The following is a 21803-nucleotide window of genomic DNA, read 5'->3' on the forward strand; positions in this document are numbered from 1 at the left end:
CAAAGAGGCTGAATAAGAGTCCTGATTTCTTTCCCTTTGGCTTCTACTGTGATTTTAATCAAAGCTGTAGCTTTTTTTAAATTTTAGTTCTTCTTTTCTCTTTGTCACTGTGATGGGCTGCTGACACCTCAGGCCAGTGAAGGTTAATTGTAGGGATGAGGAAGGTTTTCCCACCAGGTAGCATTTCCGCCCTAGGACACAGGAGCCTCCCTTCCTCACAGTTGTTTCCTCCTTTTTCAGTGCATGGAAATGTTAGGTCATACCCAGTCCCTCTAGGCCCGGGGGAGTTGGTGTCTGCCCAGGTCTGGTGTGCGGGGGACAGACAAGCTGGAGGCTTCAGGGGAGGATAAGAAGTGACAGCGACTGTCTGGCAGGAGTGGAAGGAGCCACAACGTGCCCTGAGCATCTGTCCGCTCCTGACGGGCTCTGAGCCTTTGTCAGCCTCACTTCTCCCTTGCTCTCCTTGGGATGGCTCACCTCCTGGCCATGCTGTGCTTTTTCTGTCTCTGAGTCTTTACATGCAGAGGTCTGTCTCCCTGGAGTGTCTGCTCCCCTCATCTGTCCTGGGGGTCCTGCCGGTCAGCCTCTGAAACCCGATGCAGGAGCCACTTGTACCACTTTGTCCTGGCACCTTGTGCTTCATGCGGGTGGTGCAGCGTCCTGTGCAGGAATCCACAGTTTTATTAAACCACAGTGAGCAGGTGTGTTGGCGACATTCCTTTGCACACCCTGCTTCCCCAGCAGATCAAGACTCTTTTCCATTGAGCACTTGGCCTGGCACCTTACAAACGAATGAAGACATCAACTGAAGATCAGAAAATTGCTCTGTAAATGCACCTGCCTCTGGCATCGAAGGAGGTGTGAAACACCTGGTGCCTCGCTTTCTGGGACACCTCCAGGCTTGCCCGTCAGCCCTGGTTCCTTGGTGGTGCCTCCTCCTCGTGGGTCTGGGGAGTGTGCCCGGGGTCTGCCTCTCACCTCACTGCCTTCTTGGGTGTCGACGCCTGACCTGACTGCTTTGATTCTAGAAACCCGTTGGCGATTAAAATGAGAGTTAACCATACAATAATCACGCTAGCTGAACTTCACAGTGAGGAAGTACGCTTCCTGTTGATAGATAATAAAACAGAGTGGAATAATTTGAATTCCTTATAATGGATGTGATTACAAATGATTTCCCTGTTTACTCACAAAAGGCTAAATGGAAGATGATTAGTGAGTTCTGTTTCCTGTTTTTCCTAAGGTGATTTCTTAATCTTCCAAACAAATTCCTGTGAGACATAGAAGAATAAAGAAAAACCTATTAAAAGTTACTTAAAATCTTGAAGAAGCTGTTTAACAGTTTAGAACTGAGTGAGTTTTCTGTCCCTTTATTATGTTATGACACAGGAGAGAAAATAAATTATAGACAACCATTCTGCTATGCTTTGTAAACTGGGTGTCAGAATTCTGAGATGTTCGACTGATCACAATATCAGGCTACTGATGCTTGTCGCAAGCAGAATGATGAGTTTCTAGTTTTAAAATGTAATTTTCCTCCTTTTGATGAATTGCCACTGATACATTAGTATTCTTAATGAATCTAAGCCTTTCTAAATCCTGTTTCTAAAATTAGAGATCCTGTTTCTAAAGCCTTGATATCTTCAGGGCTTGGTTCCAGGACCCCCTCAGTATCAAACTCCATGGATTCTCAAGTCCCTTGTATCAAATGGCCTAATGTTTGCATATAACCTGAACACATCCTCCTGCATAATTTAAATCATCTCTAGATTACTTCTAATACAATGTAAATGCTGTGTAAATAGTTATAAATACAATGTAAACACCATGTAAATAGTTGTAAATGCAATGTAAATGCTATGTAAATAGTTGTAAATACAATGTAAATGCTATGTAAATATTTGCCAGACTGTGGCAAGTTCAAGTTTTGCTTTTTGAAACTTTCTGGATTTTTTTTTTCAATATTTTCGAATTGAGGTTGGTTGAATTTGCAGGTGAGAAACCTGCAGATATGAAGTGCTGACTGTGCATAATATTGCCCTGCCACTTGATGACTAAATAATGCTTTTTTTCTTTTTTCTTTTTCTTCTTTTTTACCTTCCTTATCCTCAAATTCTTCACCTAGGAGCTTCCTGGCTGCACTATGGTGGTTTCGTCAGCTGTCACTAGTCAGGTCTTCACTGGCGCGTGATTGCTACATGCTGCAGCTAGGAAGGTCCTGTGTAAGGCCATCTGTGGCTGACAGTGTATGTTCCCTGCTGCAGCACTGGGGTTCGAGAGGGGTCTGGTTACTTCCTTATAATTACTTCCTGGTTTATTTTTGTTTAAGTGAATGCATCTGGTTCGAAGCCCCTCTTTCAGCAACAAGGCGAGATGATAAATCTAGTTGCAGTGCAGAAGACTCCCTCTCTCCCTAGACCGGCCTGCGAGTGTGACGGTGTTGGGACCATCTTCACGGCGTCCACCAACTTCTCTTTGGGAACCTATGCGAAGAAACACGAATCCTGCTCGTAGTCCTGTGGGTGCAGTGTTCTGTTCAACAAAGCGGGTCTGCCTTCCTGGGATGGGGAGACAGAGAGACCACTTGTTACCTGTGTCTTATGTCACAGAATCTTGCAAAGCTGAGGAAGAGTGCAGAGGAGTGCTTGACGAGGGGCGGCTTCTGCACAGGAGGGTTGATCAGAGGCATTTTACCTCATGAAGAAGCTGGGAGGTGGGAAGGAGACGTGGGGAGGTGGGAGCCTGGGGCAGGGGCTCCACTGAGTCCACCTTAACCCAGCAGGGATGGAAACTAGGAATTCTCTGCCTTCTGATTCCAGGCTTGTTCATCATCCTGTAATCCCATGTCTGCGTTTTAGCCCGTGTCTACCCCAAACCTGACTCTTCCCCCATCCCATCAACCTCTGGCCTCTGCAGTGTGGAAGCCCTGGGCCTGGAGTCTGGGGACAGTTTGGTGGAAGAAAGGGCAGTCAAGAATCCTTCTTACCCTCGGCCTTCTTTATTGCCTGGGCTCCTTGATGGTTTTTTTGCACAACAGCCGAATTAGATGGACCAGTAACAAGAAATTGGCACCGACAAAATAGTTGTATTCACCAGGTGTTGCAGAGCCTCTGTAGCTGCCGGGCAGTGTTCTCGGCATGGAGAGCTGTCAGTGGTCAGGACCTGTGGAGGGAGTCCTATTCAAGGGAGAGAGAAACAGCAGAGAACTGTGTCATCCATCACTTAGTGATAATCATTTAATTTGAGAAAGGACTTTCTTACCTTCTTAAAGTAGGAGGGCCCCAATCTCAAGATGGGAAACAGGTCTAAATTTTTAAAACTTTTGGTTGTTATAAAGCTATCTTTGTGTCCATTTTTCTTGTTTTATCTCAGTCCAATGGGGACATGGTGGAGGGTCATCCTAGGTGGCACACGGGTACATAGGACTGGTGACTTCAGAACTCTTTCAACCAGAGGCCTCCTTTCTGTTCCCCAAATCCCAACTCTGGATACTATGCCCTTTTTTTTTTTTTTTTAAGCGTTTTGGTGATTTTATTCATGCATGTATTCATTCAGCAAATATTTGCCAGCACCAACTCAAGGCCAGATACTGTGGAAGGTGCTGGGGAGATGGAAAGATAAGCGAGTCTTACTTAGCTCCTGGGAGAGGACCTGAATGAGTGAGGGGCATGAGAAGGACCAGGCTCCCTGAGTCCTGGGATGTGCAGAAGTTGGAGGAAATTGCTGTGAGGTCTAACATACCAAATCTGTAGAAGCCCCCACGTGCAGGGGGAGGAACCGGCCTGCTCTCCTCGGTGTCCCGGCCCAGCTCTGGGCTTCCCACAGTTGCTTCTCAGTCTTGGAAGTTAGGTAGCATTCTCTCTGAGGCCTTATAATATCCTTCTCATTATTTTATTTAAAAAACACACTAAAGCACATTAGCCCGGAACCTTGATGCTAGTTGCCGTGATTTGAAAGGTTACCTGGTAGAATCGATAAAAAAGGAGCAAAGAAATTTAACACACGTTTTGCAGTTTCCTGCTAGCATGAACTCAAGTGTTGGATGTCATTATAATAAGCCTTTTAAAGGTCATTTAAAACATAGAATAATTGGTTACATGGCAGAGATCATGAAAGATCATATGAATGTGTAAAAGTAAAACTGCTAATATTATGTAAGTGGGGTCCTGTGGCTTGGAAACGAATTTACTGTGGTTCATAAAAAGTTCTATATTGTAAGCAGTTTAGATTGACATAAAATGATGACCAAAAAATGAGTGCTGGTGATGATTAAGACTCTAATATCAAAGGTACAAGGAAAAGTTGATATAGAATAGCTTTCTGAAATCTGAGAATGGACAAAAATATTTCTAAATCAATATCCAGATACTCTGATGCTACACGGGAGTGCATATAACTTAATGAAGTATGATAGCCAGACACTTGGCTTTTATCTATATCCGTAAAAGTACATGTAATTGAAGTGTCCAAAATGTGAAATTCTCTCCTTGGGAAAATGAAGGGCTGTCACACATCCAGGGTCACCTGACTCTTAGGAAGTTCATACACCTGGGTGGTGGGAGTGGATTTGGCAAGAGACGTTCATGGGGTTCCCCAGAAGGCTCCAGGATGTGAAGGAACGTGGTCAGGTGTGGGCGCAAGTGGATGCTCTCTATAGCTTGTACCCAGGGCACCGGCCTGGTATCAGGGCCTCTGTTCATGTTATGTGTGTACTAAATTCACATGCTGCACTTGCCAGAGCAATGAGAGTTTTCTGAAAGTGGACTTGTCGTTTACCAAGAGACGAAACAACTTCTCAGGTGGATGCCAAGAAGTTCTGCAGTGTTGAGAGCATCAAATAAGGTGGATCGTTGCTATAACGTTTATCCTGGCGTTGACCAAGTCCCAGTAATTCATGCTGGGATTCAGGTCGTGGTGCTCATGACGGTGGGGGGTGGGGGGCGTTGCTCTGTGGACCCATCTTGAGCGGTTTACTGAGTGAGGGCTGGTCCCTGGAGCTGTTAGGATGGATTGTGGTTGGGGGAGATCCCTGAGAAATCATAGGTATTTCTTCCAGAAACCAATCAAGGGTTAACCCAGAGTGGGAGCAGGCAGGGGTGCTTCTTGAATGTGCTGCTGTGGAAGGAACATTGGTTTGCAGAGTTTGTTCCCAAGAAGTGTTGCCTGTCCCCTCCTCTCTCTCAAGGGTTCTGTGGGATTTGGGATTGCAGCTGAGCCTTTGCGATCAAATGTTTTAAGTGGCACTAGCGAGCTAGAAATTTGCATCCTTTAGGGCCATCTGTACAAAGCAGAACCAAAGTAGTTTTGATATTAATTGGTCATTAAAAGAAATTGATGACTTTTGGCTCTAAATACAAATGTTGGAAATAAATGGGGACTCTCATCCTGAGCTCTCTTCTTCGTCACTTTATTTTGATACGCTGTTGTGCTCGTCAAATTCTAGGCCTTCCAAGATCCAGAGCTGAATTATTTCATTTTCTCTGATGATCCTGTCATATCATTTTCCAATAAATGTAATTATTTTCCTGCAGTTGCTTTTGTATTTAATTTCAGAGTTTTCTCCAGTTCCCTCTAAATTATCCTTTACAAAGGCAAAGTGAAAGCTAGCAGGTCTTCTGTTTTGATGGTGGCAATTGTAAGTGTAATTGTAAAACTCATTCCAAATTTTATTTAACTGGATAACCAGTTGGCTGCCATCAAATGCCTCAGATTTTTCTTTATCATATAACAGCTCAGGCATGTGGTGGAGTCTTCAAATAACAAACCTTTATAAATTGGAAATGGGTGATTTTGTCCTTTTCACTTAGTATCACGCTGCTTACTGCCGTCTTCTCTGATATTTTCTCTGTTCTTCGGTGTTGGGAGCCGGCACTGCCTTCTTCTGGAGCAAAATCTCCATTTTTCCAGATTGCAGACTGGGATGTCACTCCCATGTCTGTGTTAAACGTACCTGTCAGAAATCATTAAGAGCCATTCACCTGATGACTGTGTATGTGCACAGTAGATGCCTCAACGTGGCTTTTGTGCTTTTGCCCTGGTTTTATGTCTTTATGTGAGCTCTCGTTTTGGTTAAGATTAATCTATCATTTTTGTTGTTGCATCTGAAAATAATGATTATGGTGCTTGCAATTTATTTGAGCTGCATCTAGGAAAGAAAACACAAGACGTACATCTTACTTCTTTTACCCGGAAAAGCGAATCTGAAGCCAGCTTTTGGGAAGTCAGTGTAAATGGATTTATGTTGCCTCTCCCGTGGCCCTCGTGTTTAAGGGCAGCCCCCTTCAGAGGCCTTCAGGCCTGAGAGAGGCTGAGAACCTCATGTCTGCTGAGTGGTCAGTGTTGGCACCTTCCTTAGGAGTCAGCACTATAAAAAAAAAAAAAAGAAAGAAAGAAAACCCCTGGACTTTGGAAGGTTTCTTCCAGCGGGTTCGACAGCTTTGCTGAGCATCCTTTTTGTAGTTGTAACACGTCTTTGTTCATCAGTGCAGTTTGGTTGAGTGAGTGAGTGAGTGAGTAACTCATGGGGAGCCGGGCTTCTTGCCTTTGTAAATTGGCTGCGCATTTATTGGTTTTCCCATTTTATTAATTCAGCGTGTGATGACTGAGCACCAGTCCATTCTGCTCCACAGTTATTTCCCAAGTGTCCTGCTGGGGCGGCGGGCAGAGCTGGGAGGACCCGCCGAGCTAGGCAAGGCCCTTCCCCTCCAAGTGTGCTTGGTCCAGTGAATCCGGGGAAGCCCACGCAGGGCTTGCAGATGTGCGTGGGAGGTGTGCCAGTCTGGCACCCATTAGGAGACAGAGCTAATAGGATGTATGTTTATTAATTGCAAGGAATTGGCTTACGCGGTTGTTGAGTGGCCTGGGGAAGTCTGGAATCTAAGGGCAGGAGACTCCGGGGCAGGAGCGGACACTTCAGTCCACAGGGAGTGTTTCTTCCGCAGGGAGACCTCAGTTCTGTTCTTAACACATTTCAGCTGATTGGGTGAGGCCCACTCGGCTCACCCAGGATAGTCTTCTCTACGTCAAGTCGCCTGATTATAGGTATTCATCACTTCTGCACATTTTCTTTACAGTGACACCCAGACTAGTGTTGGATTGAACAGCAGGGTGCTATGGCCTAGCTAAGTCGATATGAAATGGTGACGTTCACCGCAGGTTAAGCTCATGCTGATTTTAGTCTTGAATTGTGCCTGCGTGGCACGATTCCGAGGAAGGGACTGATGGACTCCCAGTGCAGGGGCATCTCTGCTGCCTAGGCAAGGACTTGGTGAGCGAGTTAGGAAGCAGAAGGTGGCAGAGGCAAAGGGGAGGATGTGGGACCACCTGGCCTCACTTATATGTGGAATCTAATAAAATGACACAAACAAACTTATTTACAAAACAGAGACAGACTCACTGACATAGCAAACAGACTTATGGTTACGGGGGGGAAAGGGGGTAGGGAGGGATAGATTGGGGGTTTGGGATTTAGAGATACTAACTACTATATATAAAATGGATAAACAACATGTTCCTACTGTAGAGCACAGGGAATAATATTCAATATCTCGTAAGAGCCTATAATGAAAATTAATATGAAAATGAATATAGAGAGATATATATGTATAACTGAATCACTGTGCTGTGTACCAGAAATTAACACAATGCTTTAAATTGACTATACTTCAATTAAAGATTTTTTTAAAAAATAAGAAAAGAGAATATGCAAAAAAAAAAAAAAAGGAATCTGGAAAGAAAGAAAGGTGGCCTGAGCCTAGCTTTGGGGGATGGAAAAGTCAGCGGGGAGTGACCTGGCTGTGCTGGGGAGAGAAGCTGGGACTTGGGCCTCCCGGGGTTACACATCCCTGGAGGTGTTCAGCGAGGGAGGGACTGAGCCGAGCGCTCCTTGGGTGGATGTCCCTGCCGTGGTTGGGGCCACACCTGCAAGGGGCCCTGCAGGCTTTGTGGGGCTATAGAGGGAGGGGGGCTCCAGCTCCCCATTCTCCTAGGAAGAGCTCTCAGCTCCGCATCCTTGCGGAACGTTGCTGGGCTGGGGGCAACTCGTCCCAGTGGAGGAGGCGTTGAGCAAGCGGGATGCAGGGAGGAGAAAGGGCCTTCCAGCTGGAAATAGTGTACTCAGGTGCTGGGAGCTGGTGTGGGCACAGGAGGAGGTGGTCTTTGGACACAGCCAGTCCCAGCTCATGGGGGCTCATGAGCTGCACACACAGTGGCCTGAGTGGCACTTGGGAGCAGGTTCCGTGTGCACAGAGGCCATCTTTCCTGGCCACCCCTTTCATTATGCACAGAGTCGCCCATCCCTGGGGCCTGCTCTGTATGCTGTTCCAGACCCAGGACATGAGAACCAGAGCCATTTCTTTACTTCCTCGTGTCCAGATGATTTGACCTGCTGCCCGTGCGTGCATGGGGACGGCGTCGCTGTCTGGAGTGGAAGCGCTCCCTCAGCGTGCTCTCCCTTCTCCAGCCCCCAGGATCTAGACCAAACACCCAATGGGAGCATCTTGTACAGCGCCCTCCACACACGTGCCTTCACCTCGCCCGCCTGCCAGGTACTGGGCGCCTTGTGGGGCTACAGTCACGAGCAGAAGCAGAGTCTGTGCCCTCAGGGTGCTGACAGTCCGAGGCTTCATAACCTGTGGGCTCTAATCCCCCGCACGGGGTCCCTGGGGAGGGGGCTGTCTGTGGCCAGTCGACAGGTGTCCGTGTGGTCCTGATGGGAGCGCCTGTTCTCCCCTGCCTGGGGGTGGGGCTGCCTGGAGAAGGTGCTTTTGAAAGAATGTCTTGCTGGGAGATTTTGAACTTTCCCCGCTTGGGGCTGCCTTTCCTCCAAAAGACCCTTTGCCAGTGCTCTCTAGTGAACAGCTTGTAACAGTGAGAACCCCATTAAGTAGAAGGAAAAAAAAAAAACCTCTTTTTATTAATAAACAAATGCATTTGCACAAAGGAGGGAGAAGAGGGAACAGTAGGATGTGGGCTGTACTGTGTCCCCAGCAGATTCACGTTGAAACCCTATTCTGACCACCTCAGAATGGGACTGCGTTTGGAGACACAGCTTTTAGAGAGGAAATCCAGGTTAAGTGAGGCCATGAGGGGGGACCCTGTTCCAGCCTGTCCTTACGAGAAAGAAAGAGGAGAGGCACAGGGAGGTCCTCCACCTGCTGACACCTCGATCTGGGGCCATCTTGCCTGTGGGTGTTACGACGTAGCGGACTTGCAACACCTGTAACAGCAAAACCTGATGAATCGCCTCAACTTGGGTTTGACCTTTTCCCGCCCTCCTCACCACTCTGATTCGCCCGCCGCCTGGTGGACCAGTGGTGGGGATGTTGCCAAGGCGCCCAGAACTTGATCCAGTCCTTTGTCCTTTGCCTCCTCTGGTGACTCAGCCCAGCTGGGATTTCCTTTGTCTTGTCGGGCCCGCCTGTATCGGTCTCTCTGTGATTCTTGTCCCGGACCTGTTCCCTGGGGGTTCATGGAGCCCTTTCCTGAGGCCCCTTCCCCTCTTAGCTCCTGTGTTCCTGGAGCAGACCCACCCGCTCCTCCACCTCCACCTCTTCCATTCAAACAGAAGGACAGATGGACAGTCGGCTCCCACAGCCTTCCCCTCTCCTTTACTGCCTTCACGCCCCCCACCCCCGTTATTTCCATCTATTCCGTTGTTCTCATCTCAACCTCCATCGTGACTTCTTGCTCCCATCTCGGCATGATCGCGGGATGCCTGAGGATTCAGGTCCCCGCAGCTAAAATTCTAGGAAGGAAAACCCCACCCAGGAGGGCAGGCTGTCTGTGTCCGGGCACCAGGCTGGCTCTGCCTTTCCAGGTCAGGGCGGCCGCAGGGTGAGGGGGCGTGCGGGGAGCAGAGGGGTGACACTCTGGTCTCCAGGAGAGACGTCGTTGCCCCGAGCTGGTGTCTGGGACGGTGATAATTAGTCTTCCTGACCAGCTTTTCCTTTGGAGGAGAAGAGACTGACCTGCGGAAATATTTTTAATTACCTAACCCAAAGCTTTTCTTTATTTTGGCAGCAATAATTTATAAGAAGCCCCCTTTCTGGGTCTCTGAGTACATTTTTACCAAGCGTTAATTTGGATGTCCATGTTTTAAATCCTCTGACCTATATAGTAAATGTTTGCTGAGCTGCAACCATGAAAACGTATGACAGGATGTTTGGGGGTGGCCTTCTGGGGCAGCCGTCAGTGTTGGGGACATCGGAGTGGCTCGCCTTCCTCGTTTCCTTGGATTTCTGCTTTGGTGGATTGTCTCCCATTTTGCTTAATTAAAGCGTTGGTGGCGGCTTGCTTCAGGCGAGACATAGCTTTCCCCGTGAACCAGGCAGCGATATTGGAATCATTATGATGATGACTAATTTCATGCCTCATTTTCGAGGTAGTCTGAGGCACCATGCTGTTTCCAAGGTGTTTGTCTGTCCCTGCTGGAAACTGGCGTGAGGGTCAGTCACGTGTCACAGCTCGAGTAAAGAGCAGTCCTTTGTGTGTCATTTCATGGTCGGGGGACAGTCCATTTTTTTAATACTAACTTTCTGTAGTGAAATGTACATACGTAAAGTTTATCATTTTAATGCGACCGCTTAGTATATTCATAGTCCTGTGACACCATCACCTCTGCCTCGTTCCAACACTTTCTCACCTCCGCAGAAGGAATCCCTGCTCCCAGTGTGGTCATGCCCTGTTACCCCGACCCCCAGCCCCTGGCATCCACTAATCTGTTCTCTGTCTCTGTGAATTTGCCTATTTTGGATCTAGCATATAAATGACAGAATGAATCCTGTGGCCTCTGTGTCAGGCTTCTTAGCGTATTTCTGGGCTTTATCCAGGTTGTAGCCTGTGTCAGCACTGCCTTCCGTTTTAAAATGGTGGAATCATATTCCATTGTGTGGATAAACCACGTTTTGTGGATCCAGTCATCAGTTGATAGACATTAGAGTTGTTTTCACTCTTTCTTAATTTTTGTTTTGATTGGAAGTACGGGGGATGGAACCCAGGACCTCGTGCATGCTAAGCATGTGCTCTACCACTGAGCTGTGACCCTCCCCTTGTTTTCACTCTTTGACAGTTGTGAGTAGGGCTAGTATGAACCTTCTTGTAGAAGTTTTTCTTTGAACACCTGTTTTTGTTCTTTGGGACTAGACCTAAGAGTCGGTCATAACAGTAATTCCCTTTAATTCATTGGCGAGTGGACATTCCTTTAGTTGTGTGGACTCCTGAATTACCCATGAAGGTTGACAGGGAGAGGTCCCCCCTCCTTTTTTGTATTAAATCTTCTCTGTGGGCAAATGCAGTGCTGTCTTGTATGTCTTCAAATATCTAGGGTCTTCACTGAGATTCAAGATCCAAGGAGTTAAAGTTCATGAAGTGCTTTTCCCCGAGCAGGAGAGGGGGCTGTCCAGAAGGTCAGAGTCGTGGGACAGCAGATCAATGTCGAGAATTTAGAAACCACAACAGATATATTTTCCAGGAGTGTATCCTGTCAAACCCGGCATTCCTAATCAAACACGGCACCATCAGTGTTACTTACAGCCTCCTAAATTGTTGAACCTATGACGTGGAAGAGCCTCAGGGCCAGGAAGACTCGGACCCTGTCCTCCAGGAGATGACTGAGCACTGTCTGCGCGCCAGACCTCTTCCCTGTGGATCCCGTTTAATTCTCACAAGATCCTTCCCCTGGGGGAAAACGAGAGAAATCAAGATCACCATACCCCACGATTCACGGACCAGCTTTGGGGTGAAACGAGCAGACTGAGGAATGCCGCTGTAGTGTGTCTTCTGGACCTGGGTTGCCCTGTGTAAATTTAAATCCTTTTAAATTAAATAAAGCTAGAATGTCTGTATCTCAGTCACCTTAGCCCGATTTCAGGTGCTCAGTAGACACATTTACCTATTACATGGGACAGAGCACCTATAGAATATTTCCATCATTGCAGGAAGTTCTCTTGGACGGGGCTGGCTAGACCATACATACTGGAGGGACCACAGCAGTGATGCTGATGTGCTGGAGAAGAGGGTGGGGGAGGAGGTGTCAGGGTTTGATCCTGTAAAGGTGGAATCATAATCCTGGCTCTGCCATCCCTGACCAAGGCGCGTCCCTGCCCCCAGGGGCCTTGGACATGCTGCTCTTTGTGCCACTCAAAGCAGGTGGTCTCGGGTCCTTTCCTGTACAGGTGTTTATAACTTTTATAGTAATTTGTTGCTGAAGTGTCATCTGAGTGACCTTTCGGTTTACCAGAAAATCGTCTTTATTTTATTTTACAGAGCTTTATTTACAATAGCTAAGATATAGAAGCAGCCCAAGTGCCCGTCGATAGATGATAAAGACGATGTTGTGTACATATATATATATATGTATGTATGTGTATTTATATGTATAATGGAATATTAGCCATAAAAAATGAAATCTTGCCATTTGTGACAATGTGGATGGCCTAGAGGGTATTAAGTGAAATAAGTCAGACAGAGAAAGACAGATACCGTGTGATTTCACTTCTATGTGGAATCTTAAAAAAACACAACAAATGAACAAACGTCACGAAACAGAAGCAAACTCACAGATGCAGAGGACACCCTGGTGGTCGCCAGAGTGGAGGGGGCTGGAGGGAGATGTGTGAGTAGGTGAAGGCGATGAAAGGAAGCAGAATTCCAGTGATAAGCCACAGGGGTGTAACGTACAGCATGGGGAAGGTAGCACGAGCACTGTAATACCTTTGTATGGTGGCAGGTGGCAACCAGACTGGTCAGGGTGACATTTTATAATGTATGAAGTTACCAAATCACTAGATTGTACACCTGAAGCTCATGATATTGTAAGCCAACTATGCTTCCATAAAAGTAGACGAATGTAAGTAAGTCACAAGAAATGAATAAATAAACAAAGACACAGGCACTGGATTGAAGGCCCACCCTAACCTGGTACGACCTCATCTTTGATTTCATCTGCAAAGTCCCAGTTTCCAAATAAGGTTACCTTCGTGGGTGCCGGGGGCTAGAGCCACGTAGTTTGGGGGTCGAGGGCACAGCTCCACCCACGATGGGCTGGCTTGTGTACGGGATGCCGGGCAGCCAGGGTGCCCTGGCTTGGGGTTGGGGCAGGAGTGGTGGGAGGGTGTGTCTGGGACCCCAGTGCTTGCTTTCACTGTTTCCTCTCTTAGAAGGGCCTTTCTTCACCCTGTTTGACCACGTCTGCCTTTTGAGTGTCTCCACACCCTTGACTGTCATCTGATGCTTCGTCTGTGGTGGGGGAGGGGGTGGGCTGGAGCATGCGGGCAGTGGGAGGCGCTGGGAGGGTGGGGAGGACCCCTTGTTGGCTTTCTCCCTCCCTCCTGCGTCTTCCGTCTTCCATCCTCCATGTCTGCTGGAGCCCCTTCGTCCACCCGTTTCCATTCCTCAGAGTCTCCGTTTTGTGAGATTATCCAGCCCGGCAGTAAAACACAAGTGTGGCTTGTTACATTCTTCGTTGGCTGTTTTCAAATCTGCTTCCCTGCAGTTCAGGCCCTTAAGATGCTTTGAACAGACCGTATCTCCGTCTGTGGACTTCTGAATTTCAAGTGTGTTTTAGAAAATCGCCATCATTTGGAAGGCATGCTCTGCCTTCGGGAAGCTGTCTAGACAGGTAGCCAATTTTCGCCAATTTGGAGGCTGTGGAGGCCTATTTGAAGGGTCGTCCCCTGCTCCCTGGGCCTCCTCGCTGCACGGCTATGCCAGTAAAAAGTAAAAAAAAAAAAAGTTCATAATTTAATTCAAATTTGTTCTTGCCTAGATTATAGTAACACTCCTATTTTGCATGACTTCATTCCTGGCAAATGGATTTTAGGAGGTTAAGGAGAGCACGGTGGCTCCAGAGAAGAGGGTTTTGTTCTCATTATGTCTTAATTTGCCCTGACCTTTTTGCTGCATGGTCCTGCTGTCTCATCCCGACCCTGCGGGGCCCCGTGGTCTGCTGAGCGTCGCAGCTCTGTCCTCACTTCCTGAGGCTTGGTGGCTCCCTTTACTGGCCCTTTGTTGTCTTATTCATTCCTTCGTTGGCCGAACGCTCCTGTGACGTCCCTGTTGCTGGGCATCAGGGGGCCAGGGATGAAACAGGTGCAGATGGAGTCTTACCACTGAGCAGAGGGAGATGAGCACAGAGCGGGGCCACACCTGAGCCTGTTCCCGTACCTGGGCACATCATTGGGCAGCGAAGCTTCTCGTGGCCGGAGGGGACTAGCCTGTCACTCCTGAGGCCCTGGTCTCCAAGGCTGACCCCAGGGCTGGGGACTTCTGCCTGTCAGGGCTTTGCTTGTGACACAGGAGGGAAGGCTCTTGTCTACCCTGGTGGTTCTTAGCCAGGGGCTGTTTGGGAACGTCAGGGACATCACTTAATTGTGACAGTGACTCTGTGTGTGTTGTGTGTTGTGTGCAGGGGGTTACCTGGCATTTAATGGGCAGGAGCCAGAGGTGCTAAAAGCAGCCCTGCCACCGAAGCTGACATCCCTCCCACCAGAAACACGGCGAGGCCTCCCTCCCGTTGTTGGTGTTCTCCCAGGACGCCGTGGCAAACGTTTGTTTGTCTGCTTGTTTTCAACTGTGGTAAAAGCCACGTGACATTTACTGTCTAAACAGTTTGTAAGTGTACAGGTCAGTGGTATTAACTGTGTTCACCAGATCTCTAGGACGTTTTCGTCTTGGCAAAACCGAAACTCTGTCCCCATTAAACAACAACCCCCTCCCCCTCCCCCAGCCCCTGGCAACCGTGGTCCTGCTATGGGTCTCCGTAAGTTTGATGGAAGTGGAATCAGGCTTGTGTTTTTGTACTAGCTTATTTTACTTAGCATAATGTCCTCAGGGTTCATCTGTGCAGCAGCGTATGTCAGAGCTGCCTACTTTCGGGGGCTGCATCACATGTCATTGTGTGCACAGGCCACATTTTCTTTATTCGTTCATCCATTGATGGGCATTGTATGGCTTCCACCTCTTGGCTACTGTGTATAGTTCTGCAGTGAATGTGGGGGTGCACATGTATCTTCTAGGTCTTGTGTCCATTACTTTTGTTTTTTTTTTTAATTGCATTTTTTTATATTCAAGTCTTTGATCCATTTTGAGTTTATTTTTGTGTATGGTGTAAGGGAGTATTCTAGCTTCATTACTTTACATGCTGCTGTCCAGTTTTCCCAACACCATTTGCTGAAGACAGTCTTTATTCCATTGTATATTCTTGCCTCCTTTGTTGAAGATTAGTTGACCAAAAGTTTGTGGGTTCATTTCTGGGCTCTCTATTCTGTTCCATTGGTCTATATGTCTGTTTTTGTACGAATACCATGCTGTCTTGATGACTGTAGCTCTATAGTATTGTCTGAAGCCTGGGGGAGTTGTTCCTCCAGCCTCTTTCTTTTTCTTCAGTAATGGCTTTGGCAATTCTAGGTCTTTGATGGTTCCATATAAATTTTATTATGATTTGTTCTAGTTCTGTGAAATATGTCCTGGGTAATTAATTGGATAGGGATTGCATTAAATCTGTAGATTGCCTTGGGCAGTGTGACCATTTTAACAATATTGATTCTTCCAATCCAAGAGCATGGAGTATCTTTCCATTTTTTAAAGTCTTCTTTAATTTCCTTCATCAATGGTTTATGGTTTTCTGTGTATAAGTCTTTCACCTCCTTGGTTAGATTTATTCCTAGGTATTTTATTACTTTGGGTGCTATTTTAAAGGGGATTGTTTCTTTACTTTCTTTTTCTGTTGATTCATCATTAGTGTAAAGAAATGCAACTGATTTTTTTAATGGAAGTACAGTCAGTTCATTACTTTCGAATTAATACCCAGAAACGAAATTGCTGGATCAGACGGTATTCTTAATTTTTTGAGGAACTTGCATACTGCTTGCTTTAGTGGCTGTACCATGAACCGTCCCATCAACTGCGCACAGGAGCCCCAGTGAATCTGCCCGCCCCTGCCATCCTCTGTTGCTGTCGTTGATAGTAGCTGTCTTGATGGGTGTGAGGTGGCATCTCATTGAGGTTAATTTGCACTGCTGGTTAGGAGCGTTGGCCATCTTTTCACTGTTGGCCATAACAAATTGATTTTTAAGTGTAGGAGTTTGTACTGGATTCACTGAAGAATCTTAACCTTAGTAAGTTCGTGCGTTTTTTCACTAACTTTTTCGCTTGGACTTTGTGATAGTTCAGCATAAAACTACTCAGAGGAGTGATTTCCTTCAACTGCTGAATTGCCACTGGGGATTGAATGAAACATAGCATTGGCAGTGGAGATGAGGGATGCTATTTTAAAGACTGGAATCTGCTTACAGGAAGCTTGGTTACAAAGAAGAGAGGTATTTTTAGATTCAAGGTACAGGAGGTAGAGGCAGTCTTTAATAGGATTTAAGGAACAGAAGCAATCATTGTCATCGCTTTTCTTCTTTTCTGGATTCCTGCGTGTCCAGCAGTGTGGCGCCGAGTGTCACATCCTTGAATCCCTCCAAAGTGCCGCGTTTCCATTCTTTAACTGCATGAAGCTGTATGTCCAGCCATCCGCCCTGTTTCATTCATTCCCCACGAAAGATACAAGCGCCGGTCCAGGGACACCTGTTGGCTGAGGGGTCTGGCTACACTTTCCTGTATCAGGATGCTCTGTTCTTCTGAGGCTGCTTGGCTTTGCCCCAGATCTTCCGAAGACGGAACATTTAAGTCTGAAAGGAGAATCTGTGGACCCTGTCTATTTTAGCTCAAAACTTCCAAATGGAATCATTTTAATATGCGTTTTCTTGAGAAATATGTAAATTAATAATTGCTTCATACATTATTCAAGAAAACCTTATTTTGTATCATTGATAGCTCTTGTAATCTTATATAAAGGTATGCTAATGGATTTAATTAAAATAATTATGCTGAATAATGTAGCCTGAACTTTACCCTAAAATAGTGTCTATTAATCATCATCAGTAGTAATATTTTTAGCCAGAGAGACACTTACAACGTGAAACCGATACTAGACGGAAAGTGTGCCTGTTGTTTTGTTTTACAGTTTGGATGAAGTTGGCATTCTCATGAGATGCATGGCAATTAAATTTGCTTAGAGAAAAGTATAAAATTTATTCAATGTCTTTAACTTGAACTATTTCAGCAATTAGGAATCTTTCAGCATTTTCTGCCGTTTGTCTCATACTTGTTTTATGGGTTTCATTTTTGTCTCTAGAACTTCGATTGAGATGTGTTTTTTTGTCCATTTGGTTCAGTTCTGACCTCACTTTCCTTCCTCCTAGTGGTGACTGATGGATACCAGGAGTTCTCAGTTGCCTGGATTTTATGTCATGAACCCGATATTAAGTGGGACACTCAGCGACTTGCCTGACTTTTAATATAGGTAGAAATAGCTTTACTCCTGGCCGCTGATTTTGTTTCTTGTATCTTTCCATGGCTTGCCACCTTTTAATCACTGCTCAGCAGCGAGGAACCTTATTGGTTTTGGTGGTAATTTCATGTTTACCTCAAGCCTTCGTGTGTCTGAGTGTGTGAGGGACTCAAGTGTGTGTTCTAAGCATGTCAGTGGGTCCTCACACACTTGTTCGAGGCCCAAACGCATTTAGAATTGGAGTCGTCCATCCTCAGGTGGATAGATGAAAGCTTTACTAACTTCAAAGAGAAAGGCAAGCCCGGACTTAAAGCTGCCATTACATTAATTTAGAGAGGTTTAAAGTCAAATCTGAAGAAATAACTTTCTTAGAAAGCAAGCATTGATTTGTTAAGTTCAATTATACTTAAAAAACAGGAGATGAAAGGCTGAAAACAGTGAATTCATCTAAATTCCTATGTTGTGCTCTTCTGGGCCATGTCACCTGGGGGTGTGCTCACAGGTTACATGGCCCACGGCTCAGACCCCCGTGCGGGATGGAGGACGAGGCCCTACCCCAAGCCAGCTCTGTCTCTCGGGCACATCCCATCCCACGCCCCCAGTGAATTGAGCAGTGGCCCTCCCACTGCCTGCAGGAACCTAGCCAAGGCCTGGGGGGCTCCCTGGGGGGGGCTGTTGACCGGCTGGTATCCTGGCCTCTCCCCTGCCATTCCCAAGACCTCGCACGTTCTGAGCAAGAGTGTGTTTACATAAAGAACTGATTGACAAAAAAATAATAAAAAGAAGACAGAGACAGAGACAGAGACCGCTCAGATGCCCTGCATTCGTGGCGATCCCTGTGATTTGGCAAATGATTCTGCTCAGTATTTACCACTTTGTGCAGGACTTTATCAATGAGAGTTCTCACAGAGTGGAGAGTCTTGCATGTTCAAGACGGTTTTCGTGTTTGCACACCTCTGTGCACTCCCCCGCTTCCGCAGCCAGGGGTAGCCTGTTGAGCACTGGTGATGAGCTGCGGGAGCGGACCGTCACCCCCACAGCCCGGTCCCTTCATCCCGCTCTCCTAGCCGCCACCCTGTTAACCGCTGTGAGCCCCACCGTTCACCCTGAGAGGCGCCCAGATGGAAGGCCCTCTTCCTGAGTTCACACAACAGGTGGTTCACGCACACCCTGCTTCTCCTGTCTGCAGTCGGGACTCTTGTTTCTGGAGGTGTTTTGTGCAGATGTGGTTCCACCCTGTGCCGTCTGTCTGCGTGCAGGGGCCCCGCCCCGCCTGTCCTGTGCTCTGCATCTTGAGATGCTCTTGAGGCCACAGCTCCTTCCTCTTGAAAGAGACCTGACTCCAGTGCAAGCACAAACCAGAACACCTGTGTTTCCCATCGACAACCAGTGTTTAACGAGAGTGGGCCGCGGGGCGTGCTTCCCCAGCAGAGCCGGGCTGCAGTGGGCGGCGTCAGCGTTCCCCTTGCCTCTTCTGGCTGCTCGTCAGCCCGGAGGGGACACCGTGGTGTCCTCAGCTAACAAGGCCCATGTCCGGGGGTGGAAAGCAAAGAGGTGGAGGGTCTCTTGAGGATTAAGGGGCGACTTTATACAAAGCTCTGTCAGCCAGGGAGTCACGGAGGCGCTGCTGTTGGTTTGTGGTTCCTCCCCGTTCTCTCGAACCCTCTTGAACTGTAAGCCGTAACATCCCTAGCATCTGGGTCACTTAGGCAGGATTCTGAGTTAAGCGGCATTTGGGGATCACAGCGGGTGCAGCCCATCCTCTGTGGATGTCGCTGTGGTGCCAGGTGGGGGAGCCTGGGCCCTGCTCTGGCACCCAGCCTGCCTGGTTAATGCCGCGCCCTCTGGCCCCCAGGCAGTGAGTGGAGGGTGGGCCACAGAGGCCTGTCTTGTTTGCCGCTGTCTGTTTGTCCTTGTGGAACTGTATTTAGCACGTGGCTCCAGAGATGCTGCCTGGCTGGGTGCAGGATAAAACCCTTGACGGTGGCACTTCCCCCCCCCCCCCCCGCCCCGGAACCATCACAAACTAGACAAGACACTTTTGGGCCCGAGCAATCAGCCATGTGAATGCTTATTATTAAATGCCACAATAAATATTTTTTTAGTTTTTCAAAGCAACTCGGAAGTAGTTGAAGCAGAACTTTCGAAGCCAGAATGAAATTGTCTCTACTTAACGTTCTTTTCAAAAGTTGCCTCTCAGAGCAGACAGCTGCCATCTGGTGATCTGGCGGGCACTGAAGGGTGGGGCCAGCGCCTGGGCACAAGCACCAGTGGTCCTGTAGTGGATTTGCAGGTCGCCCTGGCGTGCCTGTCCTTCATCGTCCCGACTGTGGGGCGTTGAGGTTTGTGGGGCTGACTGAGTGTGGTGGTTTCACTCTCAGCCTTGAAGGTGGACAGACTGGCCCCAGATCCCAGCAAAGGACTTTATTCTTGCCTCTCCTGTCTCTTCTGTGAAAGGAGATGGTCATGGACCTCTCTCACGGGGCTGTCCTGAGGCTTTGCTGTCCGGAGAGTGGAGCACCTGGAAGTGTCTGGAACGGTACAGAACATTCACACATGACACGTTAGGAAACCCGAACTCATGTGAAATGACTTGAGTCTGACTCCTTAACTCTTAGGCACCAGAGTTGAGGCTCAGGCCCAGAAGCTTCTAAAGTGTTTTCGATGCTTGTCCCGCTAGGTCTTATATTTTTATTTGTTTAAATAATGAAGGTATAGTTTGCACGTAGTCACGTGGGAGAGTTGCCGCGACCCCTACGTTCCTCCGTCCCCCACTGTGGGCAAGCCCTCCCCCACCTCCACCCCCCGGCACCCACTGAGGTGCCCTCCACCCCTCCGCTGTTGCCTTTTCCAGAATGTTCTACAAGTGGAATCCTCATTGTGGTGCTTTGAGTTTGTCTTGCTTTACTTCTCAGGATGCAGTTGGGTTTTATCCACGTTGTGTGTAACCGGGGCTTGGCTGGTTGGTTGGTTGGTTCGTTTTAATTGCCGAGTAGTGTTCCGTTATTTGGATTCCCCTCTTGAGGGACGTGTGGGTTGTTTCTAGGTTTTGACATTTGCACATAATTGCAGACATTCTTGCACAGGGTGTTGTGTCAACCTAGGTTTTCGTTTCTCCAGGGTGGAGGCTCTGCACCTTGCAGCTGCGAAGCCACTTGCAGAGTGCATCTCTCTCTTTATCCGAAACTGCCAGGTTCTCTTCCAAAGTCAATGACCCAGTTTTGCATTCAGACCAGCAGCCTTTGCAGGCAGCACTCGGCATTGTCAGGTGTTTTGTTCTGTTTTGTTTTGTTTTGTTTTTAGCAATTCTAATAGATGGTAGTGGTATCTCACTGTGGTTTTAAGTTGCGTTTCCCTGGTGACTACTGATGGTTAGCTTCTTTTCAAGGGCTCGTTTGCCATCAATATGTCTTCTTTGGAAAAAGTGTCTCTTCAAATCTTTGGCCTTTTCTGGAGGAAAGATTGTGCTATTGTTGAGTTTCAGGAATTCTTTGCATACAGTAGATGAAAATCTTCATCAAATATGTGATTTGCAATTATTTGCTCCCAGTGTGCGACTCATCTTTTGTTTTCTCAGCAGAAGTTCCTTATTTTGATGAAGTACAGTTTATCAGCTTTTACAGATTATGCTTTTGATGTCAAAGAAATCTTCCCTTAGCCCAAAGTCACACGTATCTTCTTCTAGAAGTTTATAGTTTTAAGAATATAAGATCTATGATCAATTTAAAGTTAGTTTTTATAAGAGGTGTGAGCTATGGAAAGAATTTCATTGGGTGCTGGAGGAGGAGGGGGCCTTGGCTCCTTTGCTGCAAGTCAATTGACCATATATGTTCAGAGTGTTCTGTTTAAAGTGGATTTCTGCCTCCTTGCTTTTGGAAAACAATGCGTGCAACTGTTTCTTTAATAGGTGTGGTGTTTTCCAGTGTTCAAAGTGTTATCCAGTTTGCTTTTCAATTAGATTTTGAGCTTTATTGCAACCCCTGGAGGTATTTGACATGAGTGTTACTTTCCTCCACTTCATTCAGGGACAGCGATCCCAGCCTGGTGGAAGGAGTCACTTAAGAGTCACAGGCAGAGGGGCTGCTTAGCCAGGGTCAGAGCACTCAAAATCCAGGACCTTTTTCCAGCTGGATATTATAGATTGAAAGGGCCAAGGCTCTGGCTTCCCACTAAAAATGAATTTTAATTCTAGCTGAGTTCAGTACTTGCGCTGTGATCAGGGGCACAGTAATTAACATCTCCATTGTCAGGTTCCTCGCCTTCCAACACAAGGCTAGCTCCCTGTAGGAGGTCTGCTGGAATTAAAGATAAAACGTACAAGGGTCTAGCACAGTGCAGAGCATGTGTCAGAATCTAGTTATTACCATCAGCCTATTTTTTCAAAGTGCAGGTTTTCTAGAAGATACAGACTGTGAATATAGGAGGTAGAGTTCCCGAAGAAGAAAATGACTCCAAATTAAGAGACCTA

At 47.2% G+C, this 21803-nt stretch overlaps 1 protein-coding gene across 3 annotated transcripts in view; it reads left to right on the top strand.

The window, feature by feature from the left end:
• Positions 1–21803, top strand: part of DOCK1 (dedicator of cytokinesis 1) — a 480997-nt gene that overhangs the window by 144673 nt on the left and 314521 nt on the right. The gene's annotated exons all lie outside the window — the stretch shown is intronic.

Source organism: Vicugna pacos, chromosome 11 (assembly GCF_048564905.1).
Source record: "Vicugna pacos chromosome 11, VicPac4, whole genome shotgun sequence".
In the NCBI taxonomy this organism is placed as follows: Eukaryota; Metazoa; Chordata; class Mammalia; order Artiodactyla; family Camelidae; genus Vicugna; species Vicugna pacos.